Source organism: Arachis stenosperma, chromosome 4 (assembly GCF_014773155.1).
Source record: "Arachis stenosperma cultivar V10309 chromosome 4, arast.V10309.gnm1.PFL2, whole genome shotgun sequence".
Classification (NCBI taxonomy): Eukaryota; Viridiplantae; Streptophyta; class Magnoliopsida; order Fabales; family Fabaceae; genus Arachis; species Arachis stenosperma.
Window position 1 is genome coordinate 150,152,910 of NC_080380.1, and position 25,454 is coordinate 150,178,363.

At 30.3% G+C, this 25,454-nt stretch overlaps 1 long non-coding RNA gene and 1 pseudogene across 3 annotated transcripts; both read right to left on the reverse strand.

The window, feature by feature from the left end:
* Positions 1 to 1,735: 1,735 nt before the first annotated feature.
* Positions 1,736 to 15,443, reverse strand: LOC130975965 (receptor-like kinase TMK4; annotated as a pseudogene).
* Positions 6,041 to 9,847, reverse strand: LOC130976689 (uncharacterized). 3 transcript variants are annotated; one of them, XR_009084733.1, is made up of 6 exons: positions 9,085 to 9,847; positions 8,931 to 9,010; positions 8,713 to 8,849; positions 8,403 to 8,576; positions 6,590 to 6,782; positions 6,041 to 6,473 (listed from the first exon to the last, which is right to left on the reverse strand). It is a non-coding gene; the product is annotated as an uncharacterized LOC130976689 (long non-coding RNA). The 3 variants fall into 3 exon arrangements; XR_009084732.1 differs by having other exon boundaries at positions 8,713 to 8,816; positions 8,931 to 9,847; XR_009084731.1 differs by having other exon boundaries at positions 8,931 to 9,847.
* Positions 15,444 to 25,454: the final 10,011 nt, after the last annotated feature.

Consider the following 25,454-nt stretch of genomic DNA (forward strand, 5'->3'; position numbering starts at 1 on the left):
AGACGATCGGAGTGTGTGTGTTTAATTAACTTTGCAAAACTAACGAAGTAATCAAACAAGATTAAAGGGATAACACAAGAAATTTCAAAGAAAAGGATAGTAATTAAGGCTGGGTTTGGTAAAGAAAAGGAATCTGAATCATTAAAAAGCACAAGCACGTCATTTTGCGTTTGGTAAATTAAAAAGCTCAAGTGCTTGTGCTTGCGGCTTTTAAAAGTTAGGGGTGCTTTTGAAAGCATCTAGGAGAGAATTTTTCAAAGTTGGCTTATGCTTACCAAATTTTTTTCATTTTCCCGCACATATTTCCGCTATTATATTGCCATTAAAATCTTCATATATTTCTAACTTCTCTTCCTAACCTTCATAAAATCTAACACAATCTTCATATATTTTTTATTTTTCAACCTAATCTTCACAAATTTCAACACAAATACATCTCTATCACATATTAGGTATGAATTTCTATCTATTTATATTATTTTTTTTGCGTTAATTTTGTATTTTTTCAGTAGATTATCTTTGTTTGTTTTTTTCTGTTCTTTGAAACGGGAAGAGGTTGATGAAAACCAATCATAAATTTTTTTTTGCATGAGCATTAGTCCAAATTATAATAACAACATGTATATACATATGTAAATATAGATATATAATCATAAGAGTAGTTTATTTGAGATATGTGTCCCATTTTTTATGATCTGTAAAAGTGAGCCAATATACATAGGTGGGTAATGGACGTACCCAGTACTAACATTGGATTACATACAAATTTTATGATACTTATATAAAATTTTAAAGTTAAAAAATAGAAGAATTTATTTATTATATTTATGTTTATTATGAATTTTTTATTTTAACATTATTTTATTTTAAAATATTATATAAAATTTTAAAGAATTTGAAAAAAAAAATATTTTTTTGTTATAAACATGTTTATTATAATTTTTTCAACTTTTAAAAGCTGTTTTACCAAACACAATTATGATGCTTGTACTTATTAAAAGCCATTTTTAATTTGATTTTACCAAACGTAAGTGCTGCAGCTTTTAAAAAGCTGTCTTTTAAAAGACAGCTTTCATAAGTTACTTTTAAAAAGCAAAAGCTTTACCAAACTAAGCCTAAGACCTATAAACGTATTGTCGAGTTTAATTTGACTTTATAGAGTATATACATAATAAGTGTATATAGGAACTTAAATATTCAACTAGTTAAGTATTTTTTTTCTTAAAAAATATAAATATCTTTAAACATTATTTCTACATAACATGCAGAGTAGCCATCATAGAAAAATTAAAGGATAGATAAAAAACTAGAGTGAGTACAAGACAACAATAATTCAAATATTATTTTTAGACTTTTGAAAATCATATGTAAGATACAATATAATGTTAAATGTGTTCAATGACACTATGACAGAGACAACATTAGATACCCAAACTAATGTAGTGTTTGGGATGGTTTACTTGACTTGTATACAGAGTGAAATTGTAATATTATTCATTTTATGTATTAAATGAAGAAATTTGAGAATCGATGTTGTAAAATCACACTAAATCACATTATATTAAAGAGTTCCGTTTGTGACAGATTTTACAAATGGAAAGCTTCACTTTTCTCACGTCAACAGGTTCTTATAGCTCCACAAAACAACACCATTTGAGAAAAAGAGATACCATGCAAGAGTGGTGTCATGAGAAATATGTTACACAACAATTACATAAAGCTATATCTGAAGATTTTAACTTTCTGGCTTTGGAGGAAACGGGATAGAATCAAGTGGTCCTTCTAACATTTCTATCACTTTTTTCATGCAAGGCCTGTCTGATGGATTTTTTTAAATACACCACATGCTTACCAAAATAATCTTCTTTGTCAAATCATTTTCATCATTTATGTCTGTCAAGCATCTTGTTGAAAGATTATCTTGTTCCAGCTCTTCATAAATCCAATCTGTAAAATACATTTCACTGGTATGTAGATCTTTATTATTATAATTCTTTTTTCCTCCCATTACTTTAAGAATCAACTTTCTATAACTATATATATCAGATTTATGAGAAACTTGAGAAACTCCCGTGTGTATTTGACTATAAACTTCTGGTGCAATATATCCTGGAGTTCCTCCTACGTATTGTAGACATACAATACTTTTTTTCTTTGTGCATATTTTAGCCAGTCCGAAATAAGCAATTTTAGGAACAAAATCTTCATCCAAAAGAATATTTTGAGGTTTAATATCAAGATGCTAAATCTTAATATTACATCCCCAATGTAAATATTCAAGTTCTCGAGCAATACCAATTATAATTTGGTAGAGGCTGCTCCCATCCAACTTACACACCTCTTCATTAATAAATTTATCTAAAGAGCCATTTGGCATGAATTCATAAATCAAAGCTCTTTTATTTGTCTCGTAACAAAATCCTAAAAATGGAACAATATTCACATGAGATGTTCCAATAATACTTGCAACCTCATTTATGAATTCTTCTCCCTTCAATTCTTCTCCATTAAATTCTTTTTCATTATTTTTGGACTCCTTCAATATCTTCACTGCTACTTGACGATCATTACTTAAACTTCCTTTATATACAACACCAAATGTTCCTTTTCCTAGTTCCTCACGAAACGAATTGGTCATCTTTTTTACCTGTGAGTAACTATATCGTTTTTGCACCATAAACCCATGACTTTGTATCAAACCCTCAACTTTGCGGTCAACCATTGTCTTTTTTAACATGATTTTCCGTAAACTCTTGCTTTTGTAAATAACCACAACACATGCTACAAAAATTCCAACACTGGCTGCTGCTAAGCCTGTACATATATATGCAAGAAGTGGAGATCAATTACAAATAATAAATTGAATGCTTTGAGAAAATTTGATAAGAAACATAGACCAAAAATTCAATCACTCATAATTTTTATTTTGAGCTGGTAAAAATTTAAAAACGATTCTACAAGTTTGATATTTTAAATACTAAAGCAAAGGAACAACAGAATTCTTTTAAGTGTGTTACCATGATAAAATCTAATTCGGAAAGTGCTTCATGCATTTGGTTTCTATATACACTTTACTATGCATATTAATCCATTATTATTTATATATCATATTTGTCTATTCGTTAAGAATTTTCAAATCCTGAAGATCTCTATGTATATATCCAAGTATATATCTAAAAGGGAATGTTGTCACGGCCCAAAATAAGCATAATTAGCGTTTAGGAAAATAGTCTCTTAGTAAATCTAATAAATTTAAATATAAATTAAACAAAAAAATTACAAATATTTTTAATAAATTTACAAATATTAGGATAAATAATTACACATTATTTTTAACAAAAACATAGAATAAATGAGTATGATTGAATTAAAAAAGTATGTGACTAAACAAAAATAAATTTACTTTTATGAATAATAAATTTAAAATAATACTACATGCATAAATTTTATTGTCAGCCAAATCTAACTAAATTACTACACGCATAAATTTTATTGTCAGCCAAGTCCAACTAAATTAGTCACCATTAAAAGAAGGGTAATGTTAGGTATTAGGTAACCAATAATTTTTTTGAATAACATAAATGACCACCAATAAAATAAAAACACACTAGTGACACTACCCTTCTAAACAGTGACGGATCCAGAAAATTTTGATAGTGGGGGCGAAATATATATAACATGATAATAATTTTATAATAAAAATATTATGTTTACATAAAAAGTTAACTATCAAATTATCTACTATAAATTTGTGTATAAATATATATTAATTAATTTATTTTAAATGTGTATTTTATATTTTAAAATTTATATTTTAAGATTTATTATGTACAAGTGATTATTTCATGTATATGTAGCATAATTATTGTTATAATTATATTTTGTTATTGTAAAATATAATTAGATTTCAAAATATCTAATTACAAATTAAAATACTAGAATAGTAATTTAAATAATAATATAGAATTTTAAATTTAAATTTTTATATTTCATATTTTAAAATCTTGATATTATAATCAAAATGTCTTTTTTATATATATATATATTGTTAAACAATTATTTAAAATTCAACCTTCATACAATTAGCTCTTGATGATATTCATAGTTGAAAAAGTTCATTCAGTGTAGCTGTTATAAAAAAACTAAAGGTAATTTTAAAAGAAAAAACATAAATGGATAGATAATATTCTTTCGAGTCGATTTTTAAAAAAGAACACTAAACTTATTTAAATTTAAAAATTAATCATTATAATAGACATCTAATATGAAGTTCTCAAATTGACTATTAAATGTCTAAAATTGAATAAAAAATTATTGTGGGGTCAAATTAAATAATTTAGTGGGGGCAAATAAATATTATTATCATATACTACTCAATAAAATTTTAAATTGTAGTGGGGCGCTTGCCCCCACAGCTATAATAGTAGATCCGTCCCTGCTTCTAAATGAGGAGTGTCAGGGACCAACAACTTTTGTGACTTGTAGCCATCAAATGGCCATCAATGATGATTTAATGGTGTGAGATTTCATCCAATGGTTCACTTTACTTTGCTGGTTACATGCTGGCCAGAATTTAATAAAGTTGCTGTCCCTTAGACTTTTTTCCTTCTAAATTACCTACCTAAATCTTAATATTAGAATAATCATCCGTATACCTAGTAAAATGAACATCCAATATATTTATTGTTCACATTGTTCACTAATATTATTAGTTACCTATACTTTTCTTTAAAAGAAACATGGAGGTATAACATTTTTCATAAATTTAATTGGTGTAATTGCTCCACTTAGATATGGCAACGGTAATGAATATACCTGCAATCCACGGAGTTGAAGGTGAAGTTTTAGCTGTCATTCCAGTTGAATAAGGAGATGGAGCTGTTCCATTTCCCCGAAAAGGCACAAGAAAATCATTGCCCATAGCATTAAACTTGACCTTAGGTGAGAAATTTGGAACATTTCCCGTTAGGTTGTTGTGAGAGACATCCACAACCTCAAGTTCATGCAAAGTTGTCAAACTCTCAGGTATTGAACCCGTCAAATCATTCCCATCCAGATATAACCGCTGCAAATCAGTCAAATTCCCGAATGCAGGGGAGATAGTCCCCCTGAAATTCTGCTTAGTGAAGTTCACGGTTCTGATCTTACTTCCATCATCACATGTAATGAAATTCCAACCTTTACATGGATTGTTCCCTTGCCATGAACGCGCCAACGGAATGGGATACCCAAAAGCCTCAGCAATTTCAAGCAAAGTAGTAACCTTCTGATCACAAGGTCCAACATAGTCTAAACAGAAGTTGTTAGTGGTGTTGATACCAAGATCCACATCCACCTCGAATCTAAACAATGGCAGAGGACCCTGTAAAAAGTTGTCCTGCAAAGAAACGACACTCAAGTTTGGGAGATTCACTACAAGAAAATGGCCGATTAGCTACCACAAAAAGAGTCGTAAAATCATCACTAATCTGACGCAAAATATAATTTGTGACGGATTAGCTACCGCCTAGCAACTAATGCTTTCCTCGCTAATTACAAGTCGCAGATCAGTGAGGCAAACACAACAGTCGCTAATTCATCGAAAAATTTTTTAGCTACCGAATAGATACTCGCAAATCCATCACCAAAGTAAAAGCTAATTCCATAGAAGAAATAAACTAAACGGTAGTCGCTAATTAGCAACAAACTCTACTGCAGCAGAGTCATCGCTAAATGCAAGCTAACTTCGTAGACGAAATAGAAAGCTTAGTTGACTTTGAAAATTGTTAATCAAATTTGTAGGAATATTGTTACTAAACCAAAGCTATTCAAAATGAGAAAATAGAGTTATGAAATAGTCGCTAATTTGCTAGGAAATAATATGTAGTCAATTAGTTGCAATACTATCGCAAAATGTCATTGCAAATTCCTTTTAAAATAGTAACAAATCTATAAGTATCTCACAAATATTTCAGTCGCAATAGATTCTTTAATTTGTCACCATCATCAACAACGAATATTTCGCTATACTAAAATAAACAGTATATGAAAAAGAAAGATATGAAAAAAAGATAAAATCTCAATTTATTCTATTTGGATAAATATTATCAAATTAAAATATTTCAAATATACTATTATGTAATGATATCTAATTCACATATCAAAATATGAAAGATAATTATATAAGTCCTCTAGATGAAATACATGACTTATGCATCCTCAATCTTCTCCAATGGCTCCCTTGTCTCAGGGTACCCCTTCAGCTCCGAGATCTTCAGCCGCTCTAACAAGTTTCCAGTCAACTTGAGATGCTATTGAGATGCTATGCAAATTGCCTGCAGTTCTTATGCATCCTTGTCGTGCTCGCCGTTTTCACAATCAACCCAATCAAACGAACTGCATCTAAACCAGTTAACAGAGCCACATTTGCAATTTCTCCCATATGATCCCAAGGAGACACCATTGCTTTGCTCCCTCGAAAATCAAAATCAACCCTAAATTACAGATATGTAAGCCTCAGCTCAAATCTTTAATTTACATAATTTCTTTTTTATTTTTCAAAATGTAAATTGCAAGACATGAATAGTGTTCATTCATTTGTTTTTTCTACCTCTGTTTAGTGGTTAAGCAAATAATAACATTGAGTTCCCTAAGCTTTTGATGGTTGAAAATGATTATGTGCAGAAGCATGAAAATTCTTCAATAATGGAGGACTTTGTGTGCCGGATCAAGCCTCCTTCTGGAAAATATTTCTCAGAGACCGCATTGACCCTACAAGATTTGAATAATCAGAGGCAAAAGCCCTGCAAAACATAGCAAACATCCTTTCTTTTTTAAAAAAAATAAAAATATTAATAGTAATAATTAACATTAAACTACAAAAGAAGAAGAAAAAACAGTAACTCAGAACTTCAAAGACATGCTAGCTAACATGCATGAATAAACATTGCAAAATAATCAATCAGCAGATGTGGATTGTTATCCTAATGCATATTAGTCTGCATAAGCTGCCATATAATTGATTAGATTGTCAATAAATTACAGAGGAATGAATTAAGGTTTCAGAGATTAATGTAGAATAATAATAAGAATAAGATACCTCTGGAGCCATCCAATATGGACTTCCTTTCAAAGAGAGATTACCTTCATATCCAGTAAGCTGTGTAATGTAACGTTCGTTCCAACAAAATACCTTGCTTAAGTCAGGATATTTCTAGTCCTAGAAAGAACATTACATAACCTCCTTTTCTAGTATTAACTACTTAATTACTGAGTCTTTATATCGATATCACGTTTCTGTTTTAAAAGCCATTGAACATAACCTCTTCCAAGTCCCATAACTCACTCATTAAAACATGGATAGCCCTGAAATTTAAGTCACATACACTAAACGTACTTAATTTTCACCACCAATTGGTTGCAATTTAATATCCATCCAGAATAAAAAGTTATAATCTCTCAAATTTACTGATTTAGAAAACAGAACCTGGTTTTTACTGCATAATGTATCATATTTCAAAAATCCATATCTTTAAAACTACAACTCCAACAATTCTGAACTTTTATGAAATTAAAGTAATAGGACCAGAGTTTCATTTAAAATTGGTGTCACTTCGAAATTCAAACTGAAAAATTTCCAGTAGCGGAATCAAGTTGCTACCATATTAAGCATTCTGCAGAAAAATCAGACTTGACAACCACAATCCAAGAATTCACCATAAATCATAAACTTAATGAAAAGGTCTCAAATTCACCAGTCCAGCTCCTTATATTTCCAAGTTTAACCCAGATTTGATCCCACACAATTTCAATCATCACAAAATTAGTTATAGTCTTTCAAAGTTACTGATTTCATTTAAAGATAATGCAGAAAATCCAATTTCACAGCTTAACTTTGAAAAATCATAACTAATTCTTCAGTTAATACGAAACCTTCAAAATTGAATCTTAAAAATTACACTTATTATAGTTTACTAACTTCTAGTCTCTTATCATTTCAATCAATATTGAGTTACTGATTCACTTTCAAAGTTGCGGTTTAATTTTAACTTTAAGAAATCCGATTTTCAGCAAGCAGTTTAGTATTTCAAAAATCCAACCCTTCAATAACTCTCAAAATCAATTCCAAATCAACCACCAACCATGTTCATTGCCATTACAATATATCAAATAACCAGCTCAACGGCAACAAATCCAATATAATCCATCAAAATCCAAGATTCTCATCAATCATTTATCAACAATTCACAATCCACACATAATTAATCAATTTCACAAACTCAACAAATTCAATCACATTCGCAGCCACAATTCGACATCCATATAGTCAATCAATTACTCACAATAATTAAACCTATTTGCAGTTATTCAAAAAACTTTATGGGCATTCTTAAATTAAAACCATTTAAAGTTAAACCTCCTACCTCGATTAGCCGGAATCACAAATTGAACACGACAGCCCCCATTTCGTTTCTAATTTCAGCAGTGGTGACAATTCCAACACAACCGGGACGGCAGCAGCAGCAACACCAACTCTAACTACGCTCGCAGCAACAACAAAATATTCGAATTTGATGGAATCAAATGCAGAAACAACTCTGAAAATTCAAGGCAACACCGAAACAAAAATGAAATTAAAATTAGAACAAATGGATAATTCAATTTAAATTAAAATCATATCTATTTGTAACATTTCCAATTTAAAATAAATTAGTTTGTATAAAAAGCCCCTACCTCGATCGTGACTCAACTACGCGGCAAAACTGTTTTCTTTCGGCCTGCAACGGCCACAACCGCAACCTCAGCTCCAAACCACTTTCGCAGCAACCACAGCAACTCTAATCGCAACATACAACCTCGATAATTCAATCCTAAATCACAAATGTCGCGAAAATCCTAAATAACACATAACAGAATACTCACGGCGAGAGTTCAAAAACCGAGATACTTACTGTAATAGCAGAACAAAGCAGCAGCAACTCCGAACTGTCCTGGCAACAGCTCCGCTGATGGCGAAAAACCTCAGCGGCAGCTGCAATAACATCGCAGTGATAACAATACCTAGAAATTGAAAGAACGGAAACCGAAAGCAAGAATACTCTTTACCAACGGCGGTGGCGGTGACTAGGAACTCCGACAGCGGCAGCGGCAGCTCCGGAGTGGCTTTGTCAGTTCAGCAGCAGCAGTGACTCCCATTCCTCTCTTCCGTCTGCGTTTCTGTTTCCCTCTCCTCGCGTTGGATCCTGGTGGTGGCTTGACGGCTTCAGAACAGCGATGGCAGTGGGTGACCCAACGGCGGCAGAAAGTTCCAACTCCAACCGCGATGCCGTTCCTCTCCTCCGCATGCGACAGCTTCGACCTCCCTCTCGCACGCGTCCTTCTCTCGAGTCTTAACAGAATAGCGGCGGCAGAGTCGCGTCTTTCCTCCCTCGCGTCGAGCTCCTCTTCCCGACGAACCTCCATTGATGGCGACGATGGAAACTGGGCGCAGCTCCTCCAGCTCGACGCAGCCTTCTCTCTCATCTGCCCGATCTCTCTCTCCTCTTCTGGTGTGCGACGATGGCACGGGAAACGACGACGAGGATGGGCTCTGCGGCGGCGACACGGCGGTGAACGATAGTGGTTCTGCCGGCGTGCTCTTCCCCCTCTCCTTTCTCTCTTCTTTCTTCTCCCTGTTTCTCTCACCCCCGATCTCCATTTCCCTTTTCTTCCTTTCTTCAAATCTGTGTGTGAGCGGTGGTGTATGGGCGCCGTTGGAGAGGGTAAGGGAGATGAGGGTGTGTGCGGCTGATAGTGAGAGGTGAGTGAGTGTTGTGGTGTGTATCTGGGGAGCGGGTGTGGCTAGTGAATATCAGGTTAGGGTTGGTTTGGGAGATTTAGGGTTTTGATTTGAGAATTAGAGTTTTATGTATGAAATTTGGAATTTTGGATTAATTTAAAATTTAATTAAATTTTTTAATTTATTTTAAAATATTATTTATTATGTCAAAATATTAATTGAGTTGAAATTAAATATTCTAATTGAAATTATAAGATAATATAATTAATTTTTTTATTTATAAAAATATTAGTATGAAATTTCGAAATCTCACTTATTTAAACCAAATTATATAAAATTTTTATTATTTTATATTTGCTAAGTTTTATAATTTAAATATAGAAAATAATTTATAATTATAAAATTAAATAAAACCTTAAATTACTTTAAACTCAATTAATCAAAATTTACTTTAATTATCTTTAATAAAATAATTTTTGAAATTAAAGTACTTAATGAATAATTAAGTCGAAATTAGCTCTTAATAAATTTTTCTAAAATTTTTGGGTCTTACAATAATAGCATTTTATATTATTTAAATTTGATTTAATTAAATTATATGTAAATTATTATATAATCCATACTTTTATATAATACATAAAATAATGAGCAAATATAATAAAAAATCTACTAGTGGCACATATAAAATATTATGGTATATATAATTATGATCATTACATCTATTGAAGATTCACTTGTCACACTGAGATGAAAACTTCTACTCACTCTCAGGTTTAAGGATTGAACCTTAAACAGCCATCTTTTGAAGGAGGATTCAAATAGATACTTTTACAGTGATCCACACCCCGCTGGTCTATGTGTGGAGTTTGCGGATCAAGGAGGAAGTGCGGGTCAACTGCCTAAACCGAGTCCGATTAGCAACAAAATTGTCCGATTTCAACTTTTGACCGTCGTTGATTGAGTTAATTGCAAGTTCGATCTTAATAATGAACCGAACCGGATAGGACATCAATTCATAGTTTTTTCAGTCGAACCGATCGGTCTGATCCGATCCAATTCGATTTTGATAACTATGGCAAAGTCGTTTAGACTTGCATTTTTTACGAGTTTGATTTTAGAGTCAAATATCCATCTTTTACTCATTCTTAGGTTCAAGGATCGAACCTTAGAGACGCCACTTTTGAAGGGTATTAAAATAGATGCTCCTACAGTGATCCACACCCCAGTGATCTACGTGTGGAGCATGCGGGTCAAGGAGGAAGTGTGGGTCATCAACTGCCTAAACTGAGTCCGGTTCGTGACAAAATCATCTGATTTTTAACTATTTGACCGCTATTGACCGAGTCAATTGCAGGTCTGGTCTTAATAATGAACCAAACCGGATAGAACATCGATTTATTGATTTTCTGGTCGAACTGGCCGGCTGGTCCGGTTCTGATAACTATGGCTAAGTTGTTTAGACTTGCATTTTTACGAGTTTGATTTAGAGTAAAATTTCCATCTATTTAAGTCAAGTAAACAAGCTAGTCCGACAGATTTAGCACATTTTGACAATCTTAATTAATTCAAGAACTAGCTCAAATTAATCTTTATTGAATGAATTTCAAAATGATTCTAATTAATAATAAAACTTGTACGATTATATAAAAATAAATTCTCATATATAATAATTTAATTATCTTATCTATTATATATTTTTCTATTATATTTTGGATAAAATACTTAAATAAACCAAATGCATGCAAATATTACCAAAATCATCGAACTTATTATTATTATTATTATTATTATTATTATTATTATTAGGGTTGGCTTTTTTCTGTTTTTTTTTCTTCATGAGTAAGAGTTAAAGGGTTGGGCAAGAGTGTGTGCGGCTGAGTGAAAGATAACGAGGGATGAGTGGGGTTAATAAAATTAGGATTAGAATTAGCTAAAAAAAGAAATTTAACGTCAAAATATTTATAAAATTAGAGGTAGAATAGGAATTTTTTTTTTATAATATATGATCATTTTAATCGGAACGTTTTAATTAATATGGAAGATAGATGGTTTTATTGGGCGATTTTAATTCAAATCACGTAATTTGAACTGTTTAAACACATAATTTGAAACTGTCAATTTAATATTAAAAATTTTGTAAGGTTAGTTTTGTATTCTATTATTTGAAATGTTCAAATTATATCGTTCAAATTATATTAAAATTTTTAAATTTAAATTATATATCATTTAAATTTTGTTTATCAAAATTTTTAAACTTTTTATAATTTTATTTTTTTGAGTACTAATAATGGTTTCTAGAAAACCAATGTGATGCCAGTTTTAAAGTACGCCTGTAAATGGACAGTTTTAAATGACGTGACTTCAGTTAAAACAGTCCATTAAAATCGCCTATCTCTCATGTTAACTGAAACGTTCCCATATTAATTTGAAATGTTCCCATATACAGAAATGAATAATGAATTATTATAAATATTATTTATGATTATTTTAAAAGAGTACTATATTTAATAAAATTATTGTCTCCTAAGTATTATTATGTGATATTATTAGATTAATTTTATATTGTATAGATACCATGTTACCAATTAATCTCATCAAACTGGCTAATTTGATTCAGTTTTCAGAACATTGTATATCATAAAAATTAATTTTTATGTTTTTTAAATCATACATTTGAGATAAAAAAATTGTAAATAATAAATTATTAATAAATAAAAATAAAAATAAAAAATTTATGAGTTATTTAATTTTTTTTAATGTATAGAATAATAAAATTTGAATTAATTTAAGTATAATATTAAAAACATTACGTTATTATTATAGGTAATAATCAAGATAAAAAATTTATAAATGTTTGTTTATTTGTTATTTTTTTAATTTTATTTAATTTGAAGCAGATATAAAAATTTAAATTTAAAGAATTTTTTTTTGCATAATTTTAATTGTTAAATTTTTTTTTAATTTTAGATTTAATATCTTACATCATCTTTAGTTTCATTATTTATTCAAATTTTTTAATTTTTATTTTCATTATATTTTTTTTATCATTCTCTGTACACATATCTATCATTATTTTTTTCACTAAATATAAGAAAGATAGAAAAGAGTACTACATGTACTCAAGAATAGAAGTTATGTGTAAAATAAAAAAGAAGGTAACCATAAGACAAAGGAAAGGAAATTAACGGATAATTATATTTTTGACCAATTTTTAAGATGACAGTTATATTAATAAGAGACAATAATAATTATACATGTATAAAGAAAAATAAGAGAAAATGATAGTGTATAATATGATGAGATGATATAATAAAAATAAAAATTAATAATTTTAAAAAATAAAAAAATTTAAAAAATTAAATATGTTCAAGATAAGATTGAAGAAATATATTTTTTTAACTATTAGAATTATGGATGGAGATAAAGGATAATTTGGATATAAATTTTTAAATTTGTTTCTAATTAAATAGGATTGAGAAAATAAATAAATTTGATAATATTTATAAATAACTAATCTTTATATAATATTAGTAAGTGTTTATATTGATTTTGTTACACACGATAACAACAAAATATTTTTTTAATCTTGTTTTTTAATTTTATTTTATTTATTTTATATATTTTACATGTTAAATAATTTAAGGTATTTAATCTTTTTTATAACTTATTTTTAATTATTAATATTAAATTTATAATTTTAAAAATAAAAATATAAAATTAATTTCTTAAACTCAATAGAAAAGTGGTTTAACAGGCACGTGAACCACTAGTTAAAGTAGTGACGGAATAAGGACTAACGTCTTTCCTCACAAATTAGTAGCAACTTGAAATCAGTGAGGAAAGTCTATCAGTTGTTAAGCGGTCGCTAATTCCTCACTAAATAAGCTTTTGATTAGTGACTCAATTGCGACCAGTTACTTCTAACATTCTCTCGGTTAACTTTGTATTTGTTATAACTCTGCGACGGATTTCCAACGAGATTAGCGGGTAATTTGCTACAAAATAAGTAGGATATAGCTTTTGCTTTGCAGCAATATTGCCGTTGCCAAGTCGCTCACTAAATTAAACTTGCGACAACTTAGCGACAAATGTATTTCGCTCGCTAATCAGCGACTTAAAATCAGCGAACGAAGTGTGTCAGTTGTTAAACGGTCGCAAATTTCTCACTACTTAGGTCCTAGGCATTCAATATCTGTATTTCCCCATTAGCGACTAATTAGCAAGGAACACTTTCCTAGCTAAATGATTTTCCGTTGCGACGAGTTAGCGACGACTGTTTTCTGTCGCTACCCTAATTTTGAATTTTTACAATATTATGCGACAAATTAGCGAGAAACTAGTTGCTCGCTAAAAATAAAAACTTTGGTGACAAATTAGCTAGGAATTTGTCCATCGCAAAATGCATTACAAGTCTTTGTGACGGATTAGCTAGTAACATTGTTTCTCACTAATTAGCCTTTTCGCACAAAGTTTATTTAGCGACGGAATAGTGACAATAGTATCCCTCGCTATTTTTCTTTTATTCGATTGAACTTCTAAGTGACTGATTTGCTAGAACATTGTCACTCGCTAATTATTTTGTGACAAATTAGCGAGGAAATTTTTCTCGCCCTTTTTAGCTATGAAACTGAATTTGCGAGAAACAAACTTACTCGTAAATCTCTCGCTAATCAGTCGCTTTTCTCAAGTTCGGATATTTTGTGACCGCTCATTAATTTTGTCGTTAGTGCGTCACTATTTCCTCGCAAGTTAGTGACGGATTAGTGATAAAAAATATTTCTCGCAAAAATTCGTCGCTAATCTGTCAAATTCTTGTAGTGATTCGATAATGAGGTTGGAACTACACCTGTTAACTGATTGCCCTGAAGAAATAGATTCTCCAAGTTGATGCAATTGGACATGTTAGGAATGGGACCCTTGAATAAATTTCCCGCAAGGCTCACCTTGATTAGGTTGGTCATGGATGAAAGAATCTCAATGGTACCGGACAACTTACTAGTTTGGTCATTGAGCCATAGGTTTTGAACCTTGGATCGTGCAAACGACTTGGGCAAGATGCCAGTAAGGTTGTTGTTTGAGAGATAAACATCAACCAACCTGGGGAAGGAATCAAATATATCTGGTATGGATCCCATGAGGTTTGAAGCCTCAAGGTCGAGTAAGGTGAGAGATGAAGAGTTAAGCAAATAGGTAGGGAAAGTCCATGGTGCAAGATTGGTGTTGTAGTTGAATCTGAGTCTCATCAAGCCGGTTAGGCCTTGGAAGCAACCGTGAGGGACAGAGGAGAAGCTGTTGCCATTAAGATTCACCTCTTGGAGGTAGGTGAGGCCGGCAAGCGATGGCAAAGGCCCCGAGAGGGAGTTGTTGTGGAGATAGAGGGTTGTGAGGGTGTAGAGACGGTTGAGACCGGAAGGGAGTGTTCCGGTGAGTGACAGTGAAGAAAGCTTTATGTCTTGGACCTTGCCGTAGTTGCAGCCAATGCCGGTCCATTCGCAGATGCTGTTAGACCGCCAGTCAGAGTAGGGAAGTGGAGTCAGGGCATCCCTCAGCTTCAGCATGTACTCGGCTTCCTCACTGTCAAGGATATTGTTCATGGATATCACACAAATGAAACGAAAGAACAGCAAAAGTAGTGTAGTGAAACTCAATGGAGGAGTAGTTCTTCTGAATTTGGTGGTGGACTTGAAGTAAGCCATGCTTTCACAAATCAACAATGTCTTTTCTGTTGTTTCCCTTAGCCTGCGTGACTAGCTTATAAGTGCCACATAGTCATGGGAATTGAGAGAGGATCATTTTAAAAATTATTTAGTATTTTGTAAGTTAATTTTATACTAAATTACTAATGTCACAATAGTATGCTATTGATTTTTTGTATAAATTTCTTTTTATATTTCAGTGCATAAAATTAAATTTTATAATTATACAATTTTTAAGAGTAAAAAAAATAATTAGTTGCTTTCTGAAAAAAAAAAAAAAAAAAAAAACTTATACATCCCGTGCTTTAGACACAAAAATTGAAAAGGAAATACGTGACATGCTTTTGTGGCTCAATGTGTAATAGTGGCTCACAAGGAGTTGGACGAATTAGGTAACTATTTATATGCAGAGTAAAACTTTACAATTCACTGCAATTTATGCAGGACAAATTTTAAGTGATTTTTTTTTATCAAAAGATAGGAAGATTAGAACTCACCACTTTTTAAGTGAGTATAAAGAGATTATGTCATTTAAGATATATTTTATTGGCTAAGTAATTAATACTTCTTTTTATTTTATTTTACATTTAAAGGGGAATGCTCTTATAAAGACGCAGAAAACGTCTTTTTTTAAAGATATTTTTTAATAATTAAAATTTAATACATATAATTACTTAAATTATGTTATTTTTGTCAAAATAAAGTCAGATAAATTAATTTGACCGAAAAATAGTGAATTGAATTTTGAATTTGTCTAAATTAATATTATTTTTTATAAAAAATGACTGTAATAATACCCTTATTATATAAAATGACTAAAATATTCTTATTATATATTAATTTTGAGAATTCTAAATTCTAGCTCTTTTCTTCTCTATCGTTGTAGAGTTAAAATTTAAAGTTTTCAAAATTTATATATATATATATATATATATATAATATGGATATTATAGTAATTTTTTATAAAATATATTAATTTATACCGGTTTAAAATTTAATTTATTAAATTTTTTGCTAAATTACAGTCTAATTTTAATAAAAATAATACAATTTAATTGATTATATGTATTAAATTTTAATTTTTAAAAAACATCTTTAAAAAAAGACGTTTTTGACATCTTTACCTAAGTGGCTCCCTTAAAATAATACTCATTTTTTTAAACTAAAAGCATCGATCTTCTAACATTATTCATTTATATATTCATTAAAGTATTATACATAGTTTCATTATTCGCTAAAACCAGCTCAATAATACTATGGTTTAGAGATGAAAAAGTAATAGGAGATTTATGTACACTTGTCCTCGTATAAAATTAATAGATTAAAACTCAGAAATAATTTAATATATATATTTGATTAAATTATTATTTAATGATTTTAATTATTAATTTTATTTAAAAACAACTCTGTAAGTTTTCATAAAAAATAATGTAGAATATTATTTTTCTTGTGCCTTTATAAAAACGCTTTCAATTATTAGGCCATATGCATGTCCCGTAGAAGGATTCAATAATACGTGTTTGTTAGCAACTCTTTTTTTTTTTAACGGTATGTTTAATTTGTTAGAGACTTTGAATTACCTTAAAAATTATAAATTTTTTAAATAAAAAATGTTATTCTAGTTTACTAATGAAATACTATATATATTTGTTAAAAGGGTAAATATACTAAAAAAAATTTAAATTCTTTAATGTATTCAATATGCCAAAAAAAATTGAAAGTTAAGTTATTCTCATCTGTTAAAAAAATTGTTTTCAACAAGAAGTTTAATTTATTTTATTCTCTTAATAAGTATTTTTAGGAAATTCATCATTAACAAAAATATTGTATCATGACTTTGTATCTAGCTACGCTCTTCTTCTGTTGACCCCAGGTCAACAAGAGATAATAAATAAGTTAGAATGTTCATTAGATTCCTTCGGTTCAGTAATTAATATCACACACATCACTATCATAGTTCTTGTTTCTTGGTGGGTGCAAGTGTACTATTTGCCCCTGATAAATTATTGGAACATCCACTGTACTTTGTTGAAACAGCGCTGTTCTTAGCATTATTTGGGGGAGTAGTTTTTTTTGTCGTTTTCCTTCGATGTTAAATGGCAATATTATCCCAGTGTGCGTCGTAAAATTACAATGTTGGTCGGCTTTGAGTGGGTAGTGCAACAATCCTCTCCGCGCTGTTACGTTCATATTTATACAATCCCATAATTTGGTTAATTATCATCACTTGTTTTGCAACAATCCCATGTCATTATCCTTGTATGAATAACTAAACCTCATGGTCAACCATCAAGTGCTTTAATTTAACAATTCAATTAAGTTTCTTTTAAAAATTATATATTTAATCTTTTATTACATTAATTTAAAAAAAATAAAATAAATATTTCTAAAAATTATGAATAAATTTAGTATCTTTTTAAAATTAAATACACATCTAAAATATAAATTAAATAAATTCAAAATTAAACCTTTCTCTATATTTCTTTTAAATTGTTATTTTGATACTAATACTAATTTTTAAATTCGTTTAAATTTTACATATTTTAACAAAAGTTTTCATAGAAAACTGTTTTAATTTCTTTTAATTTTTTAATATTATTTTTCTATTTTCATTTTAGTATTATTATGAAATTTTTTTACATTTGCAAATTTAAACATTTTTTATGAGTTAAATTTTTATTTATAATTTTCATAATTTTTTTATAACTCTTTTTTCTTTGATCTAATTTTTAAAGATTTATATTTTGATCTATCAATTCTTATTGCTAATTATTTTATTTTTAGTCTAACAACTCTTATTTTATTTTTGAATTTTTTAAATAAAATTTATTCTAAATTTGAGATTTTAGAAAAAAATATTTTATATTAATTTAAAAATTTTAGTATTATTTCAAGTAATATTAATTAGAATTATTAATTTTTGATCTATTAACTTAGATAATTTAATCATTCCTCTAATTAAATCTTTTAATTTATTTATTGATTTAACTTTATTCATAGTTTACGTTTCAATTATTAACTTACATTTTTTTAAAAAAAATTAACTATGGCCAAATAAACAACTTTACAAAAGATTTTTGTTAGCTTTATACACTAGTGATGTATCTAAATTAACATTACAATATAAAATTGCATTTACATACTTAAAATTTTCACTATATCTTAATAATAGCCTATTTTTTTTAGACTTCATGCACACTTCTATCTCAAAAGAATTCTCATTCCAAAATATAATTATTCGCACAAAATAAAAAATTAATTAAAAATACACATCAAAATCGCTTAAACCCTTTACAGATTTTTATGTAGCTTTTTATTTTTTCTAATCTGTGCTTATCAAAATTTATTTCTATCGCACTCTCCCTTTGTTGTGCCCAAAAAAGTTTAGCCCTCGATTCATCTATTATATTGTCATCACAAACAAAAGACTCACAGTGTTAAGCTCATTTTGTTAAGCCGACGGCCCAAAATAATCTCCACTCGGCTCCTCTAACTAACCCCAACTCACACAATCTTCTCAAGCTGCCTGCCTTATGCCCCTTGTGCTAGCTTTGTCAACAAAGCTAAGATTCAAATCTTTCAAGTACGCACAACGGGACGATCGGTTTTTTGTCCATCATAGTCTTCTTTTGATGCATTTTTATGACACATTTATTCCACCGAATCAACACCATTCACTTTAATTATATTAAATCTGCACGGATTAACTGATTGAAAGAAAAAAGTTCCAAATCCGTACAGTGGAACAGGTGATAACCTTCCTAAATTATTATCATCAGATAGCTAGAACCTAGAAGAAAGAAAATCTTGATAAATATAGAATATAATCACTATGTCAGCCCCACCATTTGCATTATTTGAACTGAGCGAAATAATATATACATACACAAGTCCACAATTATTTGAAAAAAATATTCAAAGTGCTACTAGTGGTATAAACAGCTTGCTAAGCGTTTTAAGTATATAAAATTAAAGTTTCATTAGTCAGTCAAGTGATGTTGGAAGGACATGTAAAAGTATTCATTCATGTCATAATAGAGACAAAGGAAGACATGATCGCATGCAGATGCATGAATAATAAAGCTTAAAAAAAATTATCTGAAACACAAGTCATTATGAGATAATATAGTATTATTATTTAGAATAACTATCTGAGTATTAGAGATAATAAATATCTTCCCAAAAATTTAAACTGATTTTCGGGTTCACCAAATATCGAAGTCTTGACCTTTCTAATCTAAGGCTCTAATACCATGTCATGATACCACTCATCTCAAAAATTTCAGCTGATGAAAAAAGGTAACACTAATGGTTATATCTCTAATACTCCATAAATCTCCATTATCCATATTGTACAAATATTCTATTTACTTTTCCTAACTTGAAATCTCTTTAAAGTATAGCAAATGCGGTGAACATCAAGATGGTAAACTGTAAATGCAAGCTAAGGCTTAATTAGCTTGGTTAATTAGATTATTAATAACTTCTATTATATATAATCTATTAGCAAATAATCTAAAAAAAATTATTTAACTCGGTACTTTTATATTGTAAGAACTTAAGTACTTGACTATTTAGTAGACCTAATCAAATGTACTACTAATAATAATGTATCATTTAACTTTAGTATCTTCTTTAAGTAGTCACGTTACTCACTTATGTTTGTTTTATATAAATTTTTTACTCAACAAGAAATTTCATTTATTTTATTTTGTTAATAAATACTTCTAGGAAATTCATCAAATAAAGTATTGTATCATGGATTTGTATTTACCATCTTCTTCTGTTGATCCCAGGTCAACAAAAGAGATATTACTATACGTTCATTGGATTCCTTCAGTGCAGTTATTAATATCACATCACTATCATGTGGGTGCTTTTGTTTCTTGGTGGGTTAGTGTGCTGTTAGTCCCTGGTCAATTATCATCAGATAGCTAGAACCTAGAGAAAAAACAATCTTGCTAAATATGGAATATATATCTCACTATCTCAACCCCACCATTTGCATTATTTGAACTTTGAAGTGAGCGAAATAAGACAAACACAAGTCCACAATTATTTAAAAAAAATCGAAGTGCTATTAGTGGAATAAACAGCTTGCTAAGGCGTTTAAAGTATGGCGGAAACTCAGGTACAATAGTGAAGTAATAAAGTTGATAATTGAGTGTTGTTAGATAAAAATTTAGTCAATCAATTAAATTATTTAATAAATCTTAACTATTAATTTCACATGAACTTGACTGCATTTGAGTTTTTATCAAAGTATATAAAATTAAAGTTTCATTAGCCAGTAAAGTGACGTTGGAAGGACATGTATGTAAAAGTATTCGAGTGATAAACGAGACAAAGGAAGACATGATAATAACTTCTATTAGTGTGGTTAGATTATTAATAACTTCTATTATATATAATCCATCAGTAAACAATCTAAAAATTCCATTTAACTTGGTATTTTTATATTGTAAGAACTTGGGTTCTTGACTATTTTAGTGAGGCTAATCAAATATACTACTACTAATAATGTATTGTTTAGTTTTAGCTTAGTATCTTCTAAAGTAGTCACGTATGTTTCTTTGATCTATATTTCGTATAACATTTCTTAATTAGGACAACTTAAAGAATCAGCAAAGACGCCATAAAACAAGTGTCATCAATCACACAACCCTTCTCTTTTAATAGCAAAATTTAATCAATGAACTTTAATTTTATTTGTTACCGTGGGATCATGGGTGCTCGACGGGTCGGGTGATGACGAGAGGAAGAGTGGATGAAACCCTGAATCGACTTGGAGCTGAAAGAGGTGTGGACTGTGAGCTGAAGACGCCAGAGATAGTGTGACGGGGTTGAAGGGTATTTACAAATTTGATTAATTAATATTATTAATATTATTAATATTATTATTAATATTATTAATATTAATAAACGGTTACTAACCGTTTTGTACCATTTGGTTGAAGGGACACAACCTTTTAAGGATTGTGTATGTTCATAACATTGTGTCTATTGGCTAAAGGGACACAACTCTTTAAGAGTTGTATATGTTCAAAACATTGTATCTATTGGCAATAAAAATGACACAACCATTTGTATACGTAACTAATCATAATTGCTACGTGCAATATGTATAAACAAGTCATTGTCCACTATTTCAGATATAAAGTACTAAGCGTACAATTTACACTACTATTAAGAGATTTTCTTTGATCAAGAGAGTTGAGAATTTCTTACTATTGCTAATTAAGAAATTCTTAGGTTTCATTGTATCCTGGGAGAGTATTGTCATCAACCCTATAGCAACTAAGTGTGGGGACAAATATCTCTCTAAAGAAAGCGATCTAATCGTGCCTTGAAACCACTACACAAATATAAGATTTTGTCATCTTACCATCTTCATATACCCAACAATTTTAGAGAGATATTATTTGAAGATGGCACAACATCAAAACACCACGTTCAAGGTCATGAATCAAGAGTTTGTCAAGTTAGATCGCTTTGATGGAATAAACTTCAACCATTGGAAGGACAAGATGATGTTCCTTCTTTCGGTTCTCAATCTTGCATATGTGATTGACCGAAAAACTCCACCAATTGCCAATGCTGCTGGAAGTTCACAATGGAAGAGGAAGAAAAGATTGTTGAATTGAAGAAGAAACATGATGCAGATACTATTGTATGTCGAGGTCATATGTTAATTCAATCACCATTGGAGATTTGGAAATATTTGGAAGAAAAGTACAATACTAAACGACAAGGAACAGATAAGTTTACTATGATGAAATATTTTGAATTTATTATAAATGATATTATTGATCAAATTCATGAATTACAAATCCTTGAAAGTAGACTTCGTGATCTACAAGTGGTGATCCTTGAATCATTACAAGGTGAAGAATATTTTTTTAATAAATTTGATCACTTTTGTGAATTACATGGTATTGTGCATGAATCTTCCGCTCCATATACTCCGCAACAAAAATGGTTTGGCGGAAAGGAAAACCATACTTTAGTGGATATGGTTAATTCAATGTTACTAAATGCAAAATCGCCTTACAATTTGTGGGGTGAAACATTATTGACATCATGTCATATCCATAATAGGATATCATCAAGACATAGAAAGGTTTCTCCTTATGAAATTTGGAAAGAAAGGAAACCTAATTTATATTATCTTAAAGTGTGGGGGTGTTTAGCCTTTTATCGAGTTCCTTATCAAAAGAGAACCAAATTGGGGCCAAAAGACATAAATGGCACTTTTATAGGATATGCTTAAAATTCTAAAGCATATAAATATTATATTAGACTTAGTGTCTAATGTAGTTGTTGAATCAAGAGAGATAGAATTTATTGAAAATAAATTTATCAATTATTCAATTTCTAATTTAGAATATCCCCAAAATGATACTAATGTTTCACAAGAAATATATATGAAGCAACCGAAAAGCTATGTGCTACCCGAAAATGAAAAGAAAGTTTGCAAATTAATTAAGTCTTTGTATGGGCTAAAACAAGCGCCTAAACAATGGCATGAGAAGTTTGATTCAGTGGTGTTATCAAATGGCTTCTCACATAATAGTGCGGATAAATGTATTTACTCAAAAATTTACTAAAGATTATGGAGTAATCATTTGTTTATATGTTGATGATATGTTAATCATCGGAACAAATTTAGAAGGAATTCGTATAACGAAGGAGTATCTAACTTCTAAATTCAAGATGAAGGATTTGAGTGAAGTTGATACAATATTAGGCATAAAGGTGCATAAGAATGAAGTTGGCTTTACTTTAAGTCAATCTCATTATATTAAAAAGGTATTGGAAAAGTTTGATCATCTCACAATTAAAGAATCCAATATGCCGTATGATCCTAATCTTAAATTAGAAGGAAACATGGGAAGACCTATAGCACAATTAGAATATGCTAGTGCTATAGGAAGTTTAATGTATGCAATGCATTGTACTAGACCTGATATAGCATTTGCTGTGTGCAAACTATCAAGGTTTACAGGAAAGCCTAGCAATCAACATTGGAAAGCTATAACAAGAGTTCTTGGTTATCTCAAGAAAACCATAAACTTGGGATTACATTATAGTGATTATCCCGCAGTTTTAGAAGGTTATTCCGACGCAAGTTGGATTACAAATCTTAGTGATAACAAATCCACTTTAGGATGGATTTTCACCATAGGTGGTGGAGCAATAAGTTGGGTCTCAAAGAAACAAACATGTATTACACATTCTACTATGGAGGCTGAGTTTGTAGCTTTATCAGCCGCAGGTAAAGAAGCGGAATGGTTAAGAAATTTGTTATATGATATAAAGCTGTGGCCACAGCAGACGACAGCCATTTCAATCTTCTGTGATAGTGAATCAACCATGTCTCGAGCATATAATAAGGTTTATAATGGAAAGTCTAGACATATAAGTTTGAGACATGAATTTGTGAGGCAACTAATAGATGATGGTGTAATTACCATCACTTATGTAAGATCTCAAGAAAATTTAGCAGACCCTTTGACTAAAGGTTTGTCAAGGGATAAAATCAAAGAAACTACTGCTAAAATGGGATTAAAACCTATTATTGCTAAATGATGGGAATCCAACCTTATTCTAGTAGACCACTAGTTTCAAGGTTTAATGGGTAATAACAAGTTATTTAGCAATTGGAGCACTAAGGTATAGGATTTAGTGCTATTTACAATAAATTAGGAGGGTGAGTTTAAACTCTTAACGGAATGATAATATTATCTATCAAAAGATTCCACCTATATGAATATAAGAGTGGTGCCGCTCTAATCGAGAATTTTAGAGGTTTTATTCTCGTAAATATTCATGAAACCAGGATGAGCACAAGGCCATATAAGTGCTTAAAATTGTAAACTCTTGAACTTGAAGGGTATAAGTAATGTGTGTGATTTTCGGTACTAGCATATGAAGTATAGGTTTAATCGATTAGACACCTATTACTTCGCTAGAACTTTAAAATTTACACTAAAAGAATGTTTAATCTTAGTGACACATTCTTTATGCATATACTTGTATGACATTTAAATTTTGTAAATAGTGGGGGATTGAAGGGTATTTACAAATTTGATTAATTAATATTATTAATATTATTAATATTATTATTAATATTATTAATATTAATAAACGGTTACTAACCATTTTGTACCATTTGGTTGAAGGGACACAACCTTTTAAGGATTGTGTATGTTCAAAACATTGTGTCTATTGGCTAAAGGGACACAACTCTTTAAGAGTTGTATATGTTCAAAACATTGTATCTATTGGCAATAGAAATGACACAACCATTTGTATACGTAACTAATCATAATTGCTACGTGCAATATGTATAAATAAGTCCTTGTCCACTATTTCAGATATGAAGTACTAAGCGTACAATTTACACTACTATTAAGAGATTTTCTTTGATCAAGAGAGTTGAGAATTTCTTACTATTGCTAATTAAGAAATTCTTAGGTTTCATTGTATCCTGGAAGAGTATTGTCATCAACCCTATAGCAACTAAGTGTGGGGACAAATATCTCTCTAAAGAAAGCGATCTAATCGTGCCTTGAAACCACTACACAAATATAAGATTTTGTCATCTTACCATCTTCATATACCGGTGGCCACCTGTAAGGACACTCCGACGATCAAGTCAGCAGCGTCCGTACGAAGTGATGGCCAAATTAGGTAAGATGTGACGTATCTTGGGAGAGAGCTGATCTCTCCCCTTATATACTGTGCTGGGCGGGTCCATAAATGACCTAGCCCACTAGTCAAAAAATTTCTATGAACTGTCCTAGTTCACGTGAGAGGAATAAGTTGTTTCGAATTTCGGATTAGGACTTCGGATGCTGTCCCGAAGATTCCGACCCGACTGGTGACTTGTATCGTACAAAAAGTAAGTCGAGTGTAAAAACCGACCCGTCGAATTCTTCTTATTGCGAGGAAAGGTTGGGCCATCAGAAATGGTGCCTCGACTCGGGCGGTTAGTTAGA